Below are 16997 nucleotides of genomic sequence, written 5' to 3'. Positions count from 1 at the left end.
GTCAATTTATTGAACTTATCCAGATTTCAGAATAACATCTTACTGGTAGGGGTGCAAAACATACTTTTAATGTCCCCTTAAAAATTTATAAGCTTCGGTCATTATGTTTAGAAGAAACTTGAATTATTCAACTTAAAGTCCCTAAACTATGAAATATTCTGCAGAAAAGCCAAAGGTGTAAGTGCAGCCATGTATAATGTTGCTGTAGGTTAACAATGGAATAGATCTTTCCCACATTTTCAGTGAAAGCATTTGTGAAAAAGATGTATTGCTCCTAGTTGAAAATCTATATTCTGTGACAGCTGCTGACTAGTAATGAGATCTAATGAGCTGTCTCTTTATTGGAAAAAAATAACATTTGCAATAACATCCCCTTTGCAAATTGTAAAAGAGTATGGGAGTGCAGATACAACCCCAAGTTGATAGGGTATATCCATGTTGATGTCATTTCAATTCAAATCTAAGTTTCTGTGCTCATTTAAAGTAAGGTACTGTACACTCAAACATGGAAATCAGCTCTTTTTCTCCTAATAGCCTGTGGCTAAAAATTTAATTTCTTTCATGTAATATTAACATAACACTGATGCCAATATTATCATAGTAAACTTAGTTAAGTTTAAACAATGATAAGCTTTTCAGATTTTGTTTCCAAGTTTAACAGACAACTGTTGTTCTTTTTCATTGCTGTATTCATAAATATCTGGGGTTCACTATTTGAAACTCTTGTGCCAATACACGAATGGCCTCCTCTTTTCACCACTTACAACCCCACAAACACACACATGAAGAGACAACTGTGATCATTAAGTACTACAGGAAAATGTTTGAAAACGGTTGGAAGTTTACAGTATCTTGGAATGCTTCAAGGCTCAAGTGAAAATAATTTTAAAGTAACAGTGGCAGCCAAGATGTAATTGATTTGGAGAGTATAAAAAACCTAATATTTCACATAAAAATAGAGGTGTTATCACAACAATGTCAATAAAAAGGAATTAAAAAATCACTTTGCCCTTGACTCACACTTAAATCATAGACATTTGAATGCACAAAACAGATATAGTTCTGAAACAATAATTTCTATGGCTTTCAAAGTACACCAGCATCTTTTATGTATTAGTAACAATTTCCTACATCCAATGTATCCTTTCTTTTTTCTCTCTTGTTACAGGAGAAAGAACTGAATTATTCTTGAAGTTAATTACTTCAATGGTCCTCCAATGCTCATCACATTAACCTTTTTCCCAGAATGATTTCACAAATGCCCACCAATTACGATCCAAGTACTGATGAACTCCATCTGCCCAAAGGAGAGGTTTCTCTAGAGCATCAGAATCATCTAAAGCCTATTGTTCATATAGGCACCTTCATACTCAATGTATTCAACTCTTTACTTTGTTTATGGACTTCCTTTTCCCAACAGTGTCCTCCAAGATTTTCTATGTCAATGAATGCCTCCACAATCCAATTAGTTTCTCAATCCAGAAGATGGGACAATTTCTTCACCACAGTGTTCTCCCATAACAAATATAATCTGTACACTCTGTAAGTTAAACCTTCCAGATATCTTCTCCTATTTGTAAGCTCTTTTATCCATTCTACTACTTCAATCGAGCTGACCAGCAAATCACCTCCTATCCAAGTTTGCTGATCAGTGTCATAACTATGTCTTCCTGTGGTCCAGTGAACACATGGAGCCCAAGTGATCTGTCTAAACACAAAATTGGTAATGTCACTTAGCACCTTGAAGTTATTGTATTATTTTTTGTGAATTTGAGGCTAAAGTACAGATATTTAACTTGACTTTGTTCTTGTTTAGTCTTCTCTCTAGCTCACTCATTTAGTTCCTCAAAGATCACATATTATCTTTGCAAATGTCCATATGAATTTCTCTTACTTAAGCATGAGTTGTCTTATTACATTCACCCAGAAAAATTAAAGAAAAGTCATTTTTAGAAAAGTTCATTAAGTGCCCACTGTACCAGGCTATAGACTCTACATGGGTTATATCATGTCACCATGACAATTATGAGAGGAGCTATTATTTCACCCATCCCACAAATAAGGAGACTGGGGCTGCATTGAATAACAGGCCTGAGTACACCTGGCTAGTATTTGAACAGAATTTTTATTTTATTTTTATTTATTGACTTTAGAATGAGAGCAAGGGAGAGAAAGAGAAACATCAATTTTGTTGTTCTACTTATTTATGTATTCATTGGTTGGTTCTTGAATATGCCCTGCCTATGGAGCGAAGCCACAACCTTGTCATATTAGGATGATTCTCTAAATCAACTGAGCCACCTGGCCAGAGCCTGAACAGGAATTTGAAATTAGTTCTTGCCTGACTCCAAATTCAGAACAATATCACTTTCTTTAGAAAGTTCTTTTATTAGACTTCAAAATTGGTATTGTCTGCCTTGTTTTTGTTCATCCCATAATTTTATTAACATTGCACTTCTCACTTTGTACTGCAATACCTGATTTAATTATTTGTGTCCTTGCATGAGGTCCTAGGATCATTAATACGTGCTTTATTCACCACTGTACTTCCATAGTACAATGCTGGAAAATGCATAATCACAGAATATCCAAACTCTGAGATGTTCAGAAGAAAGCACAAAGTAAGCCAGCCCTAGATGTTCCACCCTTGCCTCCACTCCCAAATTCCCTCCATTACTTGATTCTTAAGAGTAAAGGAAAATGTTAAATGATTAATTAGCCACTTTCACCATCAGGCTCTATGTTGGGTGTTTGTTGTTGTTCAGAATTCCTTTCCCACTTCTTCTAGAAAAACATTCCTCTCTCATTTGTATAATTGCCTGTCCTCACTCTATGTGATTCTTGTGTAGCTGCCAATCGCAATATTCAACCTTCCCAACCACAAGGGCAAGGGAGTGACCAAAATCTAGCCAATCATACTACTCATTATCCTGACCACCTATTTTGGCTCTGGCTGTACATATAACTTATGCCAGTCGAATCAAAATCTAATAGCAAGATAATGAAACAGAAAAGCTCTCTGCATCATTCAGAGCCTTAATAGAAACACTGCAATTTCTTTAAGAGGAAAATAAACCTTTTAGAGTATATCTTTCAGGGCCAGAGAGTTTGTTTTGGAGGACACACTGCAAAGAATAATGCCCAAACCTTGTCGCAAGACTACTCCTGCAGAGACCTCATAGACAGCTCCTTTCCAATCCCCCAGAACAGGCTTGAAAAGGAGTTGGCACTCAGTACATAATCACTAAGTGGCCACGACCTGATGGATGCCATAATCTACTCTATTGCCCCCAAGTAAGCCAGAGTCTACGGCTCTCAGTGTAGCCAAAAACAGATTCTGTCTAAGGCTCATTTGTTTACATCACTCTCTTCTGAAGCAATTTTTATTATTGCTTGTTTTTTGTATGAGTGTACATTCTTGATAAAACCTACTGGAAGGGAGGCTGGAAAAGTGAGTCTTCAGCTTTAATCTCAGAGAGGTAGGACTTAATAGTATGAACAATTCCCCAGAAATAAGCAAAGTGCTTTAATGACTCTAAACTCTTTCTTCTCATACAGGATTACTAAACTTCAGGATGATATACGTATGTATAAATCTGCAGCCATGTTCTTTACTAACACTCAGAGGAAGCCATATACAGTAGGAGGTAATGAGCCAATTCAAAGAGAGAGAATACAAAGAGATCACAAGTCATCAGTTAGCTCTGGAATTCTTAGGCTACACTACCCATGTGTTACATTACACACACCAATAGAGATACACACACAAAAAGAGAGAGAGACACACATATTTATTATATTAGTTTGAATTGTATATGTATCTCTTGCAGACAAAAATGTCTCAACAAATAAAGACATTTGTGATGGATAATTTTATGTATCACCTTGGTTGGGCTATAATGTCCAAAAAAGTATTTGGTCAAACATTATTCTGGAAGTTTCTGTAAATCTGACTTTGGATGAAATTAACATTTAAATAGTTGGAATTTGAATAAAGCAGATTGCCCTCCACTACGTGGGCAAGTCTCATCCAACCAGTTGAAGGCCTTAATAAAACAGAGAATTACCTCTTTTGAGCAACAAAGAATTCTTCAAACAGATTGCCTTTAAAATTGAAGTGCCCCTTTTCTCTGGGTCTCCAGCCTGCTTGCCGACTCCTTCAGGTTACAGACTTGCTAAGCCTCCATAACTGCACGAGTCAATTTCTTAAATCCTTCTCTGTGTTTATGTTCTGATGGTTAATTTAATGTGTCAACTTAATTTGGTCATAGTTTGCTTAGATATTTCGTAAAAGATCATTCTGGGTGTGCTTGTGGAGGTGTTTTTGGATGAGATTAACAGCTACATTTGTAGACTAAGTAAAGCAGATCACCCTTCATAATGTGTATAGAGAGCTCATTCAATCAGCTGAAGGCCTGAATAAAAGAAAAAGGCTGACCATCCCCCCAGGAAGAGAGATTTCTTCTTGCCTCAGGCCCTTCATACTGGAACACTGGCTTTTTCTTAGCTTTGGACTCAAAGTGAAACATTGGCTTTCTGGTTCTTAAGCTAGTCAGCCTTTGGAGTGGAACAAAGCCATTGGCATTTAGGCATATAAACATACATAAGTTATAATATATAGGCATATATAAACATCCTACTCTACATACATATGGATATGGATATGAAAGTATGTGTGTATACATGCACATGCTCTACTAGTTTGTCTGCAGAACCTCAAATAATACAATACATTTCCAAGAAAAGTGTTAATGGTGAATGTGGAGATGTTCAAAGCAAATGTTACTTCATATTACGTAGAACAGGAATGACCTTTGTATGGAAAACATAGAAGCCTCACCATTCTTTTTGTTTCCAACCATGCAGCGACAATTTCAAGGTTAGATGGTTAGGTATACTCAACAGGAAAGACATTGTTTCAGAGGAGGCACTTCTGTAGCTAGATTTTGGTCTTAGTTCATTTAGGCTGCTAAAACAAAATACATAGTTTGGGTGACTTAAAAACAAATATTTATTTCACATAATTCTGGAGGCTCAGATGTCCAAGATCAAGGCACTGACAAATTTGATGTCTAGTGAGAGCCCACTTGCTGGTTCATAGGCAAATGCCTTTTTGCTGTGTTTGCACATGGCCGAAGAGGTGAGGAAGCGTGGTAGGGTCTCTTTTATAAGGCACTAGTTTCATCCACGAGAGCTTCATTCTCATGACCTCATCACTTCCCAAAGGCCCCTCTCCAAATCCCATTAGATTGGGGATTAGGCCTTAACATAGGAACTTTTGGGGTACATAAATAAGTATTCATTCTACTTCAACCTGTTATGTTATGTCTCTAATTGCCCAATTGCTATACCTAACTGCCCTCTTCCATTGGCCAGAATTCATCTCAAACCAGGGAACAAATGCCTTCAAGTATATCTACTCTTGGTTCCTAGGCAGGTACATTGTCCATGAGTGATCAAACTATATAAAATCTAGTTCAATGGTGATTATGCAACTAATGCAAATTGTTCAGGAAATAAACACTTCAGAATTTCTAAATTTTTCTATATCAGTTCTACTGATAAATTTCTACATCAGTTTCTACTTTTTCAGTTATATTAGAGTTCACTTCACTCTTGTTCTGCTTCCTACCCACTTGTCCCTGAAGGTGAGTTGGGTGGTTTGGGAAGACTGAAGAATCAAGATCCACTTCAGAGGATATAATGTTGAAAGGTAAAAGTGTTCCCCTACTTCCCAACTAAGGGGAAAGTATAAAAGACAAAGTAGCCAAGATTAAATTAGGCTTGTTTGTGGATTTCCCAATCCTCAAACTAAGAGAATCAAGAGAACTATAGTAATGAAATGGGAAATATGAAAAGGACTGAATTGTTTCTCTCACTCAGCCTCTATGAATGGTATGACAGATGTTTCCTAATGCAAGGTTGTAAAAGCTGCTAAATTTTAGCTTCCACGTGGGAAACCAAAAGACTGGGAGTGTTATATTGGACAATCCCAAGTGGGTGTCTCAATAGAAAAAAAGCTTACAAAGGATTTTTCTCTCTCTTTGACAGAAAAAGAAAAAAATGACTGATTGGCCTTTACAACCCCATTATTAGTTTGCAAGTGTACCTGGGTGGGAGACCAATGATAGGTAGTGAGACTAGAGTAGGTGTATCTGGGTGGGAGACTGATTGTGACGTGGAGCTAGAGCAGACTGGTGATGGAGAGACAGCGTCTCTATGTTTTGTTTGTTTAGAAGGAAAAGAAAGATTTTGGTTCTCAGTATAAGGTGGTAAGAGCAGAATCAGCTTTTGACAGAGGGATAGGCTCCAACAGCAGCAGCAACATTTATAAAAGCAAAGCAGCTGGAGACTGCAAGTGCCCAGTTTATCTGTGGTAGGCAGTTAGGACAGACCTGATCAGAGTAGGAATGACAGACCAGATACAGAGTAGGAATGATAGACCCAGGGTGGAAAGCCCCAGGCACCTAGAAACAAACAACGGTAGGGTGGGACCAGCCCGTGGGACCCGCCCCCAGGGTGACAGTCCCTCCCCAAGCTTATGACAGGTCATGCAGACCCTCTGACCTCTCATATCACTGGTCATGCCATTTGGCGCCTCCTCTGGCCTTTTCTACCAGCATTTAGCTGGTCATATGGTAAAGAACCTTAGAGAAGAAACAAGGGGGCCAGAGAATAGCCTCATAAGACTCCCACACAAGCCACTGCATAACCACTTCCTTAAGGACAAGTAAATCATTAATCTTTCCATGAGTAGAGGGAATGATGAAAGAGTTCAGAACATAAATAAATTATTATAGAATAACAATATTGAATGCTGGAAGGTTTTCAAAAGGTGTTAGGTTTTAGTGGAGCTAAGATGTAATATAATCAAGACCTGTCTTACATGTGTCCTCTGTTTTCTAAACTCAAGACTTAGCATGAAAAGCATCAAAAATATTGTATTTAGAAGTAGAATTTTCTTTCATTTATTTTACCACCTACTTCTATTACTCACGTGACCCTCCATCTGATGCTAAAAAAGAAAGAAAGGAGATAGAAATACACAGTTCCTTTGGCAACTTGATTTTGACTAATTTTTCATTAATTCACTTAACAAATATTTAATTCCTAGTATATGCAAACATCTTATTTCAGGGATTGAAAAAACTTCAGTGAACAAAAAATGTGTTCTTCCCCTTATGCCTCCCTTCATAGAATAACTTTTTAATAAAAAATTAAAAATATAGTAATATATGGTGTGATAATATTTGATGATTTTCTTCTATGAAGAAAACTATAACAGGAAAATCACAGTGTAAGTACTGATGATTATGTGGTGTAATAGAGGAGGTCAAGCCCCGGGATCTCAACTGCTCCTTGGGACAAACCGAGGAAACCAGAGGGAGGACTGGATGGAGCAGGCAGAGCCTAGATTACTCTCATTAGAGTACGGAGGAGCACTGAGGGCAGCAGATCAGTGAAGCAGGACCACACCTCCCTGAGTCCCAGACTTGGTTTGGGGTGTCCCAGACAATGGGGTACATGTGTTGCATGTGACTCCAAACTACATTACCTCAGTGGGTACAGGCAAAGAGAAAAGGTCAAGAAGCGGACACACAGGACAAGAAGCTGCTCCTAAAATGAAATAAGGAGGAATTATAATCCATTTCCAAAGCAATACACATTCCTTCTGGCCAGGGGTCCTCTGACCAGCCTTCCATTATGGACTTTGGAGGAGCCATGTCCAGCATGACCCTACATGTGGGAAGTGATACTATTTTATAAAATATTATTTTATATTAAGCATTGTTTGAGTAGAGGCCTGAGGGAAATGAAGGACTGAGTAAGAGGATTTCTGGGGAAGAATATTTAAGAGAATAGGAACAGCATGTGCAAAGGCTGTGACTGGGCAATGTTCCCTTTTGTTCCAAGAACAGGCAGGCAGTTAGTGTGACAGGGAGAGAATGAAGGTGAGTTGTAGGAAGTGAAGTCATGGATATGAGGATTAAGATCATACTGGGCCTGGAAGGTCACTGTAAAGGGGAAAGGTCATCATAGGGACTTTGACTATTATTCTAAGTAGAACGTTACTAGTATAAAACTTTAATGATTAAAAAACTGCTAATTCTCCTGTAAATTGCTTTGCCTAACAAGCAACTGAAACTCTTTAATCATCTTCATGAAAAGCTTTTCTTTTAGATTGATTGGCTCCAAATCCTACAACAGGAAGCAATCTCCAGAGTAAGCCATTCTCATTGAAATCAGTAAGAAACACTTTCAATTTTACTACCTGGAGCTATTAAACTGAATATTTAAAGGGCAGATTAAAACTCAAAGAATCAGTAATTAGTAATTAATTGGGTTATAAAAACATAAACACCAAGATCATCAGCTGAAATCAAAGTTGTGGAGACAAATTTAACATATAAAAACCCTTCACTGGAAATATGAAATGAAGGACATGACATTCTCCATTTTTTTTCTTGTCAAAAAGCATTCATATGCACAAGACAAAAATGACCCTGCTTTTGATATTCAATGGTATGCCTGCAGGAAGCTTTTTGTAGATTCTAAGGTTAAATGAATCTGGAAATTAGCCTATTGGGTCAGGGAAAACACTTTAACACAACACATAATCAAACATTTTCTAAAATGGCATTAGAGTCTGTGCTCCCTAGTTGATTCTAACCCTCATTATGCAAAATGCACTGAAAAATGTAATGCAGAACATGATGATTTGATTATGTAACAAAACCAACTAAATGTTTTCATTAGTATAATATTTTTGCACAATAAAGATAATTGAGTGTTGAAAATGTACTAATTCATTTAATCCCATAAGGCAAAAAATAATACTGAGGGAAATAATATATTGTTAGGGACTCTGATTAGTAGAGCACAAAGTGCAAATTCTTCTTGCTAATAGGCATAGTACGATTTGAAGATTGCTATGAAAAGAAAAATTAGGCATGTTACTTGTTAAATTATTTAAAGTTTAAAAAGCGGTTAAACTTTGCCTTCTTATAAAGTTTAAGCAGTTTTACTAAATAGACAGAGCAACAGCAAACATTCTTTCCCCCCACCCACATGGAGAAGTAATACATAAGTTACATATGTGTGTGCCTATGTGTTTACAAAGCTTGAGATATTCTAAGTCTCAGGCCCATGTGGAGAAGGACAGAAGAGTGGATTGCTTAAAGCAACAGTCGTATGTGAACAATTTAACCCAATAAATTAAATACAATCTTTGAATAGATATTTATCTGATCTGAGTGACTATATAGTCTGACTTTATAAAAAAAAGAAGTGGGTAAATATATTAAAAATCTTGAGAATATCAACTGAAATTATTTTTTCTTTTTTTTTAAGCAGAAAGAAATTTAACACATGTAATTAGATCATTCCAAAATCACTGGAAGGGCTGGAAGATTGGGTTATAAGCTTATTTTTTCATTTTTCAGTAAATACTAAAATGGATATAATTGAGCAGTCAGTATTATAAAAGTAATAATGATTCTGTTGAGTAAAATACTTATATCTTACTTATTCTACTACAAAGACTGCAGGCTTTATAACTGATTGTTTTATTAGTAATGTGGCCAAAATATAGTGAGAAAAGATCTCTTGTTTGTAATACTGTTTTATATTCCCAGGTATATCTATACATTTACTCTCATAAAATTCCAATCAAAAACCCAAACAGGTATTTAAGGGGGATTTACAAAATTACTCCAAAATTTGTCTCAAGGAAGCAATGTATGAGGATAGTCAAAAAATATTTGAAAATAAGTAATAAAAAGCTATACTAAGTTGAAAGTTTATTCTGGAGGAAATAGAATTTTATCAAATAAATTAATATTGAAGAAGGTAGTATTTCAAGTCAGTGGAAAAAGTAGAAAGAAGGCCATGGCTGGTGTTGGCAGAAAGGGAAAGACCAAATGCTGACCAAGCCAGCCTTCAAAGTGCCTCTTAGCCTGACTGAAGCTCAGACCGGTTTCTTCTCAACTATTGGCCCCTGCTCTCCCTTTTCTCTGAGCACTTACTTTAGCATATTTACACTGGAAATTTTTTCTCTGCTTTTTTGAGATGTAAATCTTCTACTACCCAGGAATGTCTTCTCAAGGACCTAGGAGCAATTTGTTTTTTGAAATATACTCATCAGAATAAAAACAGGAACCTTATTTCCCAGTGTGGGAAGGTAAGTGCCAAACTATGATAAGAACCAATCAGCAAACACTAATGGCCTAATCCCATTGACATCTCCCTCCAAAATCATCTGGTACTTTTCCACTAGCTCAATGCAGTGTCTTTCTATTTAACTGCAATAGTAGTCTCTCTCTTCTATTGCAATAAAGTCTTGAGTAAAGTTTTTCTTGGCCAGATAACTGGTAAGGTGCAATTTTTCTTCCACAATGCCTAAATTATAAAATGATTATAGCAAAACTTGGGTTATATTTAAAATGTGAACCACAACAAAAACAATAATAATGACCCAAAGCACCAGAGTAATATTTATATATATTGGAGTCAGGAAGCCCTTTTTAAACTTTACACCAAGTGAGAAACTATAAACAAAAGAGTAATATATTGGAATAACACCGAAAAGTCCAAATGCAAAACAAAGAACTGGGAAACTATGCATAGTATTAACTGCAGATCATGGATTAACATTTTTAATAATAATGAATAAAAAAATTAAAGAAGAGAATCTTTAGAGAAAATGATTAAGAACATAAACAAATTTACCATAATATAATAAATAATATAGTGAATAAACAAATGAAAGTGTTTGAGTTACTCATAAATTAAATTAAAGAAGATATACCCTTTGCCCTATTAAACATCAAATTGTCAAACATGTAAGTGTTACAAGGTTGAGGAAAAATGACACTTTACTTCTAATGGGGATATATATTGACACCAATCTTTTCGAGAATAATTGGTCACTGAAATTTGATCTTGAATACATACTTTTGACATAATTTTTAAATATATTTTTCCTAAGGGAGAGATTAAGGATATCTACAAGTATTTTCTAAATATGTATGTGAGTGTGTGTGTACTTGTATAGTTATGTCTGTGTATATGTGTCCCTCTGTATAAATACAGACATACATATCTACTTTTGTAGATGCGTGGGTATTTTATTGTGGTTTTGTTTCTCCTTGATGTTTAATGACTCTGAGCATCTTTTTTTTTTTTCATTTATTGGCCCTTCATATGTTTTTCTTTGTGAAATGTCAATTCTTTTATGCATTTGCATTTTTATAATAATTTTTAAAACAAAAACATAGTTTGAATACAATGTATAGACATTAAATGCTCAGCATAATGGATGCTGATAAGTGTGTATAACCACATAACCCATACTTTTTTTCCTTCTGTCAATCTCAACCCGACTCCCACATCACTGTTTTCATTTTGAAATCTCTGTTTTCACCATAGATTACTTTTGCCCCTTTTTTGCATTTTATGTAAATGAATCACACAAAATGCACATTTTCGTACCTGCCTACTTTACCTCAAAATAATGTTTCTGAGATTCACTCATGTCTATGTAGTGCATCAGCAATCTTTTGTATGAATAGGACACAAATATTTTGTTTTCATGTTAATAGACATTTACATTGTTTCTTGTTTGTGACTCTTACCAATAAAGCTGCTATGCACAGACAGACACATGTCATACTGAGGACATATGTGTTCATTTCTCATCAGTAAGTACGAATGGAATTCCTGGGGTATCAGGCTTGGTTCTAACATTTTATGATTAATAAATTAAAAATTTATGAGACTTCTAGTTGTTTCATATAGTCACCAACATTTGGTGTTTTTATTATCTTTAAGCAGCTTTTTTAGCAGGTTAGTATATCTCACTGTACTTTTAATTTTCATTTCCCTAGTAGCTAATGATAATGAGCACTCTGATAATGATATTGGCCATTCATATGCCAATAATATTTGTAAAATGTTTCTCCAAGTTCTTTGTCAAATATGTTGGGAAAGGTAATGATATTTGCCTTTTCACTATTGAGTTGTAGTATTTCTTTATATATTATGTATTTTAGTCACATATAGGTGTTGTGAATGCCTTTTCCATTTGACACATTTCTATTTATTTACTTAACAGTGTTTGAATGACCAAACATTTTAGTGAATTTCAAATTATCATTTTAGTGAATTTCAAATTGTTATTTTATCATTTTTAGTTCTTTCTATATTTTATTTAGGAATCTTTACATACTCCAAGTTTGTAAAGATATGGTCTGATATTTTTAACTTATACTCTTACTTTTAAAGTTTGGATCTATAACCTTTATAAACTTAATACTTATGTACAATGTGAGGCAGACACAAAATTTTTTCCCATGTAGCTATCAGATATTTCAGTACAATTATTTTGGATTGCTTTTTCCTTTTCCCATTGAATTGATTTAGTATCTTCCTCAAAAATTATCTGCTTAAATATGTCAGTCTACTTCTAGAATCTCCATTATGTTCCAAAGATATATTTGTTCACCTTTATATCAACAATATACTATTTTTATTGCAATAGCTCTATACTAAATTTTGAAACTGGCATTTTAAGCCCTCTAATTTATTTCTTTATTTTAAAAATATTTAGACAATTCCTAAGTTATCTGCATTTCCAAATAAATTTTAGAAATAAAGAACTTATCAAAGGCTATAAAAATATTTGCTGGAATTTTCATTGGGGTTATATTAACCTATATATCACTTTGAGAAAGATGGACAAATATCAATAGTGCATCTTACAAAATAAAACAGGCATAACTCTCCATTTATTTAGGTATCTAATTTTTTTCAAAAACTTTCCCAGTTTTTAAAGTTTTGTTCATTATTTACTATATTTAACTGTCCAAATTTTACACATTTTCATGCTATTATAAATGTTTTTTCATAATTTTTTTCAAATTCCTTACTACTGGTATATAAAATTTTAAGAATTTGATTGATTCACTTTAAATTTACTCATTGGGGCTTCCAGCCAAGATGGAGGCATGGATAGACACACTGCACCTCCTCCCACAACCAAAAGAAGGACAACAACAATTTAAAAACAAAAAAAAAACCCAGAACTGACAGAAAATCAAACGGCACGGAAGTCCGACCACCTAGGAGATAAAGAAGAAACATTCATCCAGACCTGCAGGAGGGGCAGAGATGGGCAACCTGGTGGAGAGGACTCCTGGCAATGCAGCTGGATCCAGAGACGTGGCAGACTGTGAAATGAATGGGGCAGGCAGTGTGACAGCTAGCAGACCCCAAGGCCCCATATTCTTGCATAGATAAACCGGGAGGAACATTGGGGGAGCGAAGCAGGGCTTCGCCCAGGGCTCCAGTGCGGGAAAATAAAGCCTCAAACATATGATTGAAAATATATGTTTCAACCCTTGGGGGTTGAGGAGGCAGCAGGAGAAACTCCCAGCCTCACAGGAGAGTTCGTTGGGGATACCCACAGGGGTCTAGAGCGTGCACAAGCCCACCCACTCGTGAATCAGCACTAGAGGGGCCCAATTTGATTGTGGGTAGCGAAAGGGAGTGACGGAAAACCAGCAGAAAGTGGAACAAGCACCATTGCTCCCTCTCGGCCCCTCCCCCATGTACAGCATCACAGCCCAGCGATCAGCATTACCCTGCCAGGTGAACACCTAAAGCTCCGCCCCTTTATGTAACAGGCGTGCCAAGACAAAAAAAATGGTCCAAATGAAAGAACAGATCAAAGCTCCACAAATAATACAACTAAGCAGTGAATAGATAGCCAACCCATCAGATGCACATTTCGAAACACTGGTAATCAGGAAGCTCACAGAATTGGTTGAATTTGATTGCAAATTAGATGAAAAAACGAAGGCTATGCTAAGAGAAACAAAGGAAAATGTACAGGGAACCAATAGTGATGCGAAGGAAACTGGGACTTAAATCAACAGTGTGGACCAGAAGGAAGAAAGAAACATCCAACCAGAAAAGAATGAAGAAACAAGAACTTGGAAAAATGAGGAGAGGCTTAGGAACCTCCAGGACATCCTGAAACGTTCCAACATCCGAATTATAGGGGTGCCAGAAGGAGAAGAGGAAGAACAAAAAATGGAAAACTTATTTGAACAAATAATGAAGGAGAACTTCCCTCATCTGGCAAAGGAAATAGACTTCCTGGAAGTCCAGGAAGCTCAGAGAGTCCCAAAGAAGCTGGACCCAGGGAGGAACACACCAAGGCACATCATAATTACATTACCCAAGATGAAACAAAAGGAGAGAATCTTAGAAGCAGCAAGAGAAAAGGAGACAGTTACCTACAAAGGACTTCCCATAAGACTGTCAGCTGATTTCTCAAAAGAGACCTTACAGGCAAGAAGGGGCTGGAAAGAAGTATTCCAAGTCATGAAAGGCAAGGGCCTACATCCAAGAATACTGTATCCAGCAAAGCTATCATTTAGAATGGAAGGGCAGATAAAGTGCTTCTCAGATAAGGTCAAGTTAAAGGAGTTCATCATCACCAAGCCCTTATTATATGAAATGTTAAAAGGATTTATCTAAGAAAAAGAAGATCAAAAATATGAACAGTAAAAATGACAGCAAACTCACAGTTATTAACGACCACACCTAAAACAAAAACAAAAGCAAACTAAGCAAACAACTAGAACAGGAACAGAACCACAGAAATGGAGATCATATGGACGGTTATCAACAGGGGAGTGAGAGTGGGAGAGAGGGGGGGAAAGGTACAGAGAATAAGTAGCATAAATGGTAGGTAGACAATAGACAGGGGGAGGGTAAGAATAGTGTAGGAAATGTAGAAGCCAAAGAACTTATAAGTATGATCCATGGACATGAACTATAGGGGGAGCATGTGAGACGGAGGGGGTGGGCGGGATGGAATGGAGTGAAGGGGGGGAAACAGGACAACTGTAATAGCATATCAATAAATATATTTAAAACAATAAATTTAGTCATTGGTTCTAAAATTTTCCCATATATGTCTTAAGTCATTCTAATGAAAAACTCATATAACCTTCCTTGAATAACAAAATTTTCATCTTCTTTGCCAATCTTTGTTTAAATTTTTTTCTAGCCTTCTTGGGATAGCTAGGGCCTCTAGTACATCACCAAATAAAAATTTAAAAATGATATATTTACTTTGTTTCTACTCTTAGAATTCTGTCTTTTCTCAAGTAATTATGGTGTTAGCTATTGTTTTTATAGATAACCTTTATCAGACAGAGGTTTTTATAATCATAAGACATATGTGTTGAATTTTGTCCAATGCTTCTCCACATCTATTGAGATCATACAATGTTTTTCTCCTTTACTTTGTTAATAAGATGAATTATGTTAATTGGTTTTTGAATGTTAAACCAACCTTATCTTTCTGGGAGAAAATACTTCACCATGTGTATTTATTTATTTCTGGATTTGATTACCTAATTTTCTGTTATCTATTTTATGTCTATGTTTTCTTATTTTTATTTTCTTATTATATTCCTTTCTGCTTTTATGAGTTAGGAGGGTTATGTTCCTCAGAAAACAAATTAGGAAATGATCCTCTTCCTCTATTTTCTGAAAAAAAATTTGTGACAGTTTTAAAAATTATTTTTCTTAAATGTTTGATATAATTCACTAGTAAAGCCTCCACAAGCATTGAACTGATAGATCCCCAAGTGTATGTGTGTGTGTGTGCATGTGTGTGTGTGAGAGAGGGAGAGAGAGAGAGAGAGAAGGCAATGATAAGTGCAAGGATGAAGTGTTAATGGTTAATGGTAGGGAATAATAGTACCTGATGCTTTAGATTGATTGTCCTCAGGTCGAAAGCTACCTCCTTGTACTTGAATAAAGAGAGAGAAAGAGTTGTGCAGGTGTGGAAAGAGTGGATTAGGTACAGTATATATCAGGTGGTAACACTTGGAGATATGAACCTACTTGTCATGTTCACCTAACTCCAAGGATGTCAGAATAGCTGGAGTGGAATGAAGAGGAGGCTGAGTAGGAGAAAATGAATTTGGAGTGGCAACTGGGAGCGGATTACATAAAACACCACAGGCCACAAAAAATAACTGATGTTTTATTCTAACCTTAAAAAGATCACTCTGGCTATATGTAAAGAATAATATAAATTGGACAAAAAGTGTCTGTGAGGAGAATTTTTACGGTATTTTTCAAAAGAGTGTTGGGACATAGGAATATCTTCTATTGTAATATTATGTGTCATTAGAGAATTATACATAGTACACTTTTTTAAGACTTCTAATGTCAGCCAACAAAAAATTAAACTGTTTTACTGATGACACTAAGATATCCAGATAGAAGGAAAATAAAATAGCATGATGTCTTTCAATCCTCTAAGTAGTTGAATGCATTATTTAGTGAGTGTGCCTTTTGTGATCATACTACAGCATACAGCAACTAGCATAGGTTAATGTCAAAATTATAATTTTAAAGCACTATTCAAAATAACAGAAGTATAAAATCATTAGTATAATCGCATAAATATTAATTATATCAGGGAAATGTTAATTTTTTATAATTTGTGAGACTATTATCAAAAAAGATGCAAAAATACAAATGAAATATGTTTTTAAAGATATTACTAATAATTAAATAAAGTTAAGAGAATTCCAAGAAGGCTGAGTTTACAAATGGGGACCTATCTGGGAGCTGTTGATGTACTTAAGAAGTTATTTCATTTTAAATCAAATATGATACAATGGTTACCATTTTTGGACTGTCTATTCTCTGCCAGTTACTGAGCTAAACATATTATATGCATAAATTCTTTGCTAATAAATTGTGGTCCAACACTACTGAAAAATAAAGCCATTTGTTGCATATCTATTTTAGATATGTCTGCCATTTTTAATTGGGAAAGTAAAAATGTGATCTCACCAAGTTCATTTTGAGCTCATTGAAGAAATAATAAACTCTCATGTTTTTCTGTTGTCCTGGAGAGAAAGAGCTGGGAAATATTTAGCTGTAATGGTAAAAAATAACAAATACAC

Source organism: Desmodus rotundus, chromosome 11 (assembly GCF_022682495.2).
Source record: "Desmodus rotundus isolate HL8 chromosome 11, HLdesRot8A.1, whole genome shotgun sequence".
In the NCBI taxonomy this organism is placed as follows: domain Eukaryota; kingdom Metazoa; phylum Chordata; class Mammalia; order Chiroptera; family Phyllostomidae; genus Desmodus; species Desmodus rotundus.
Note: the sequence above shows the minus strand (reverse complement) of the source record.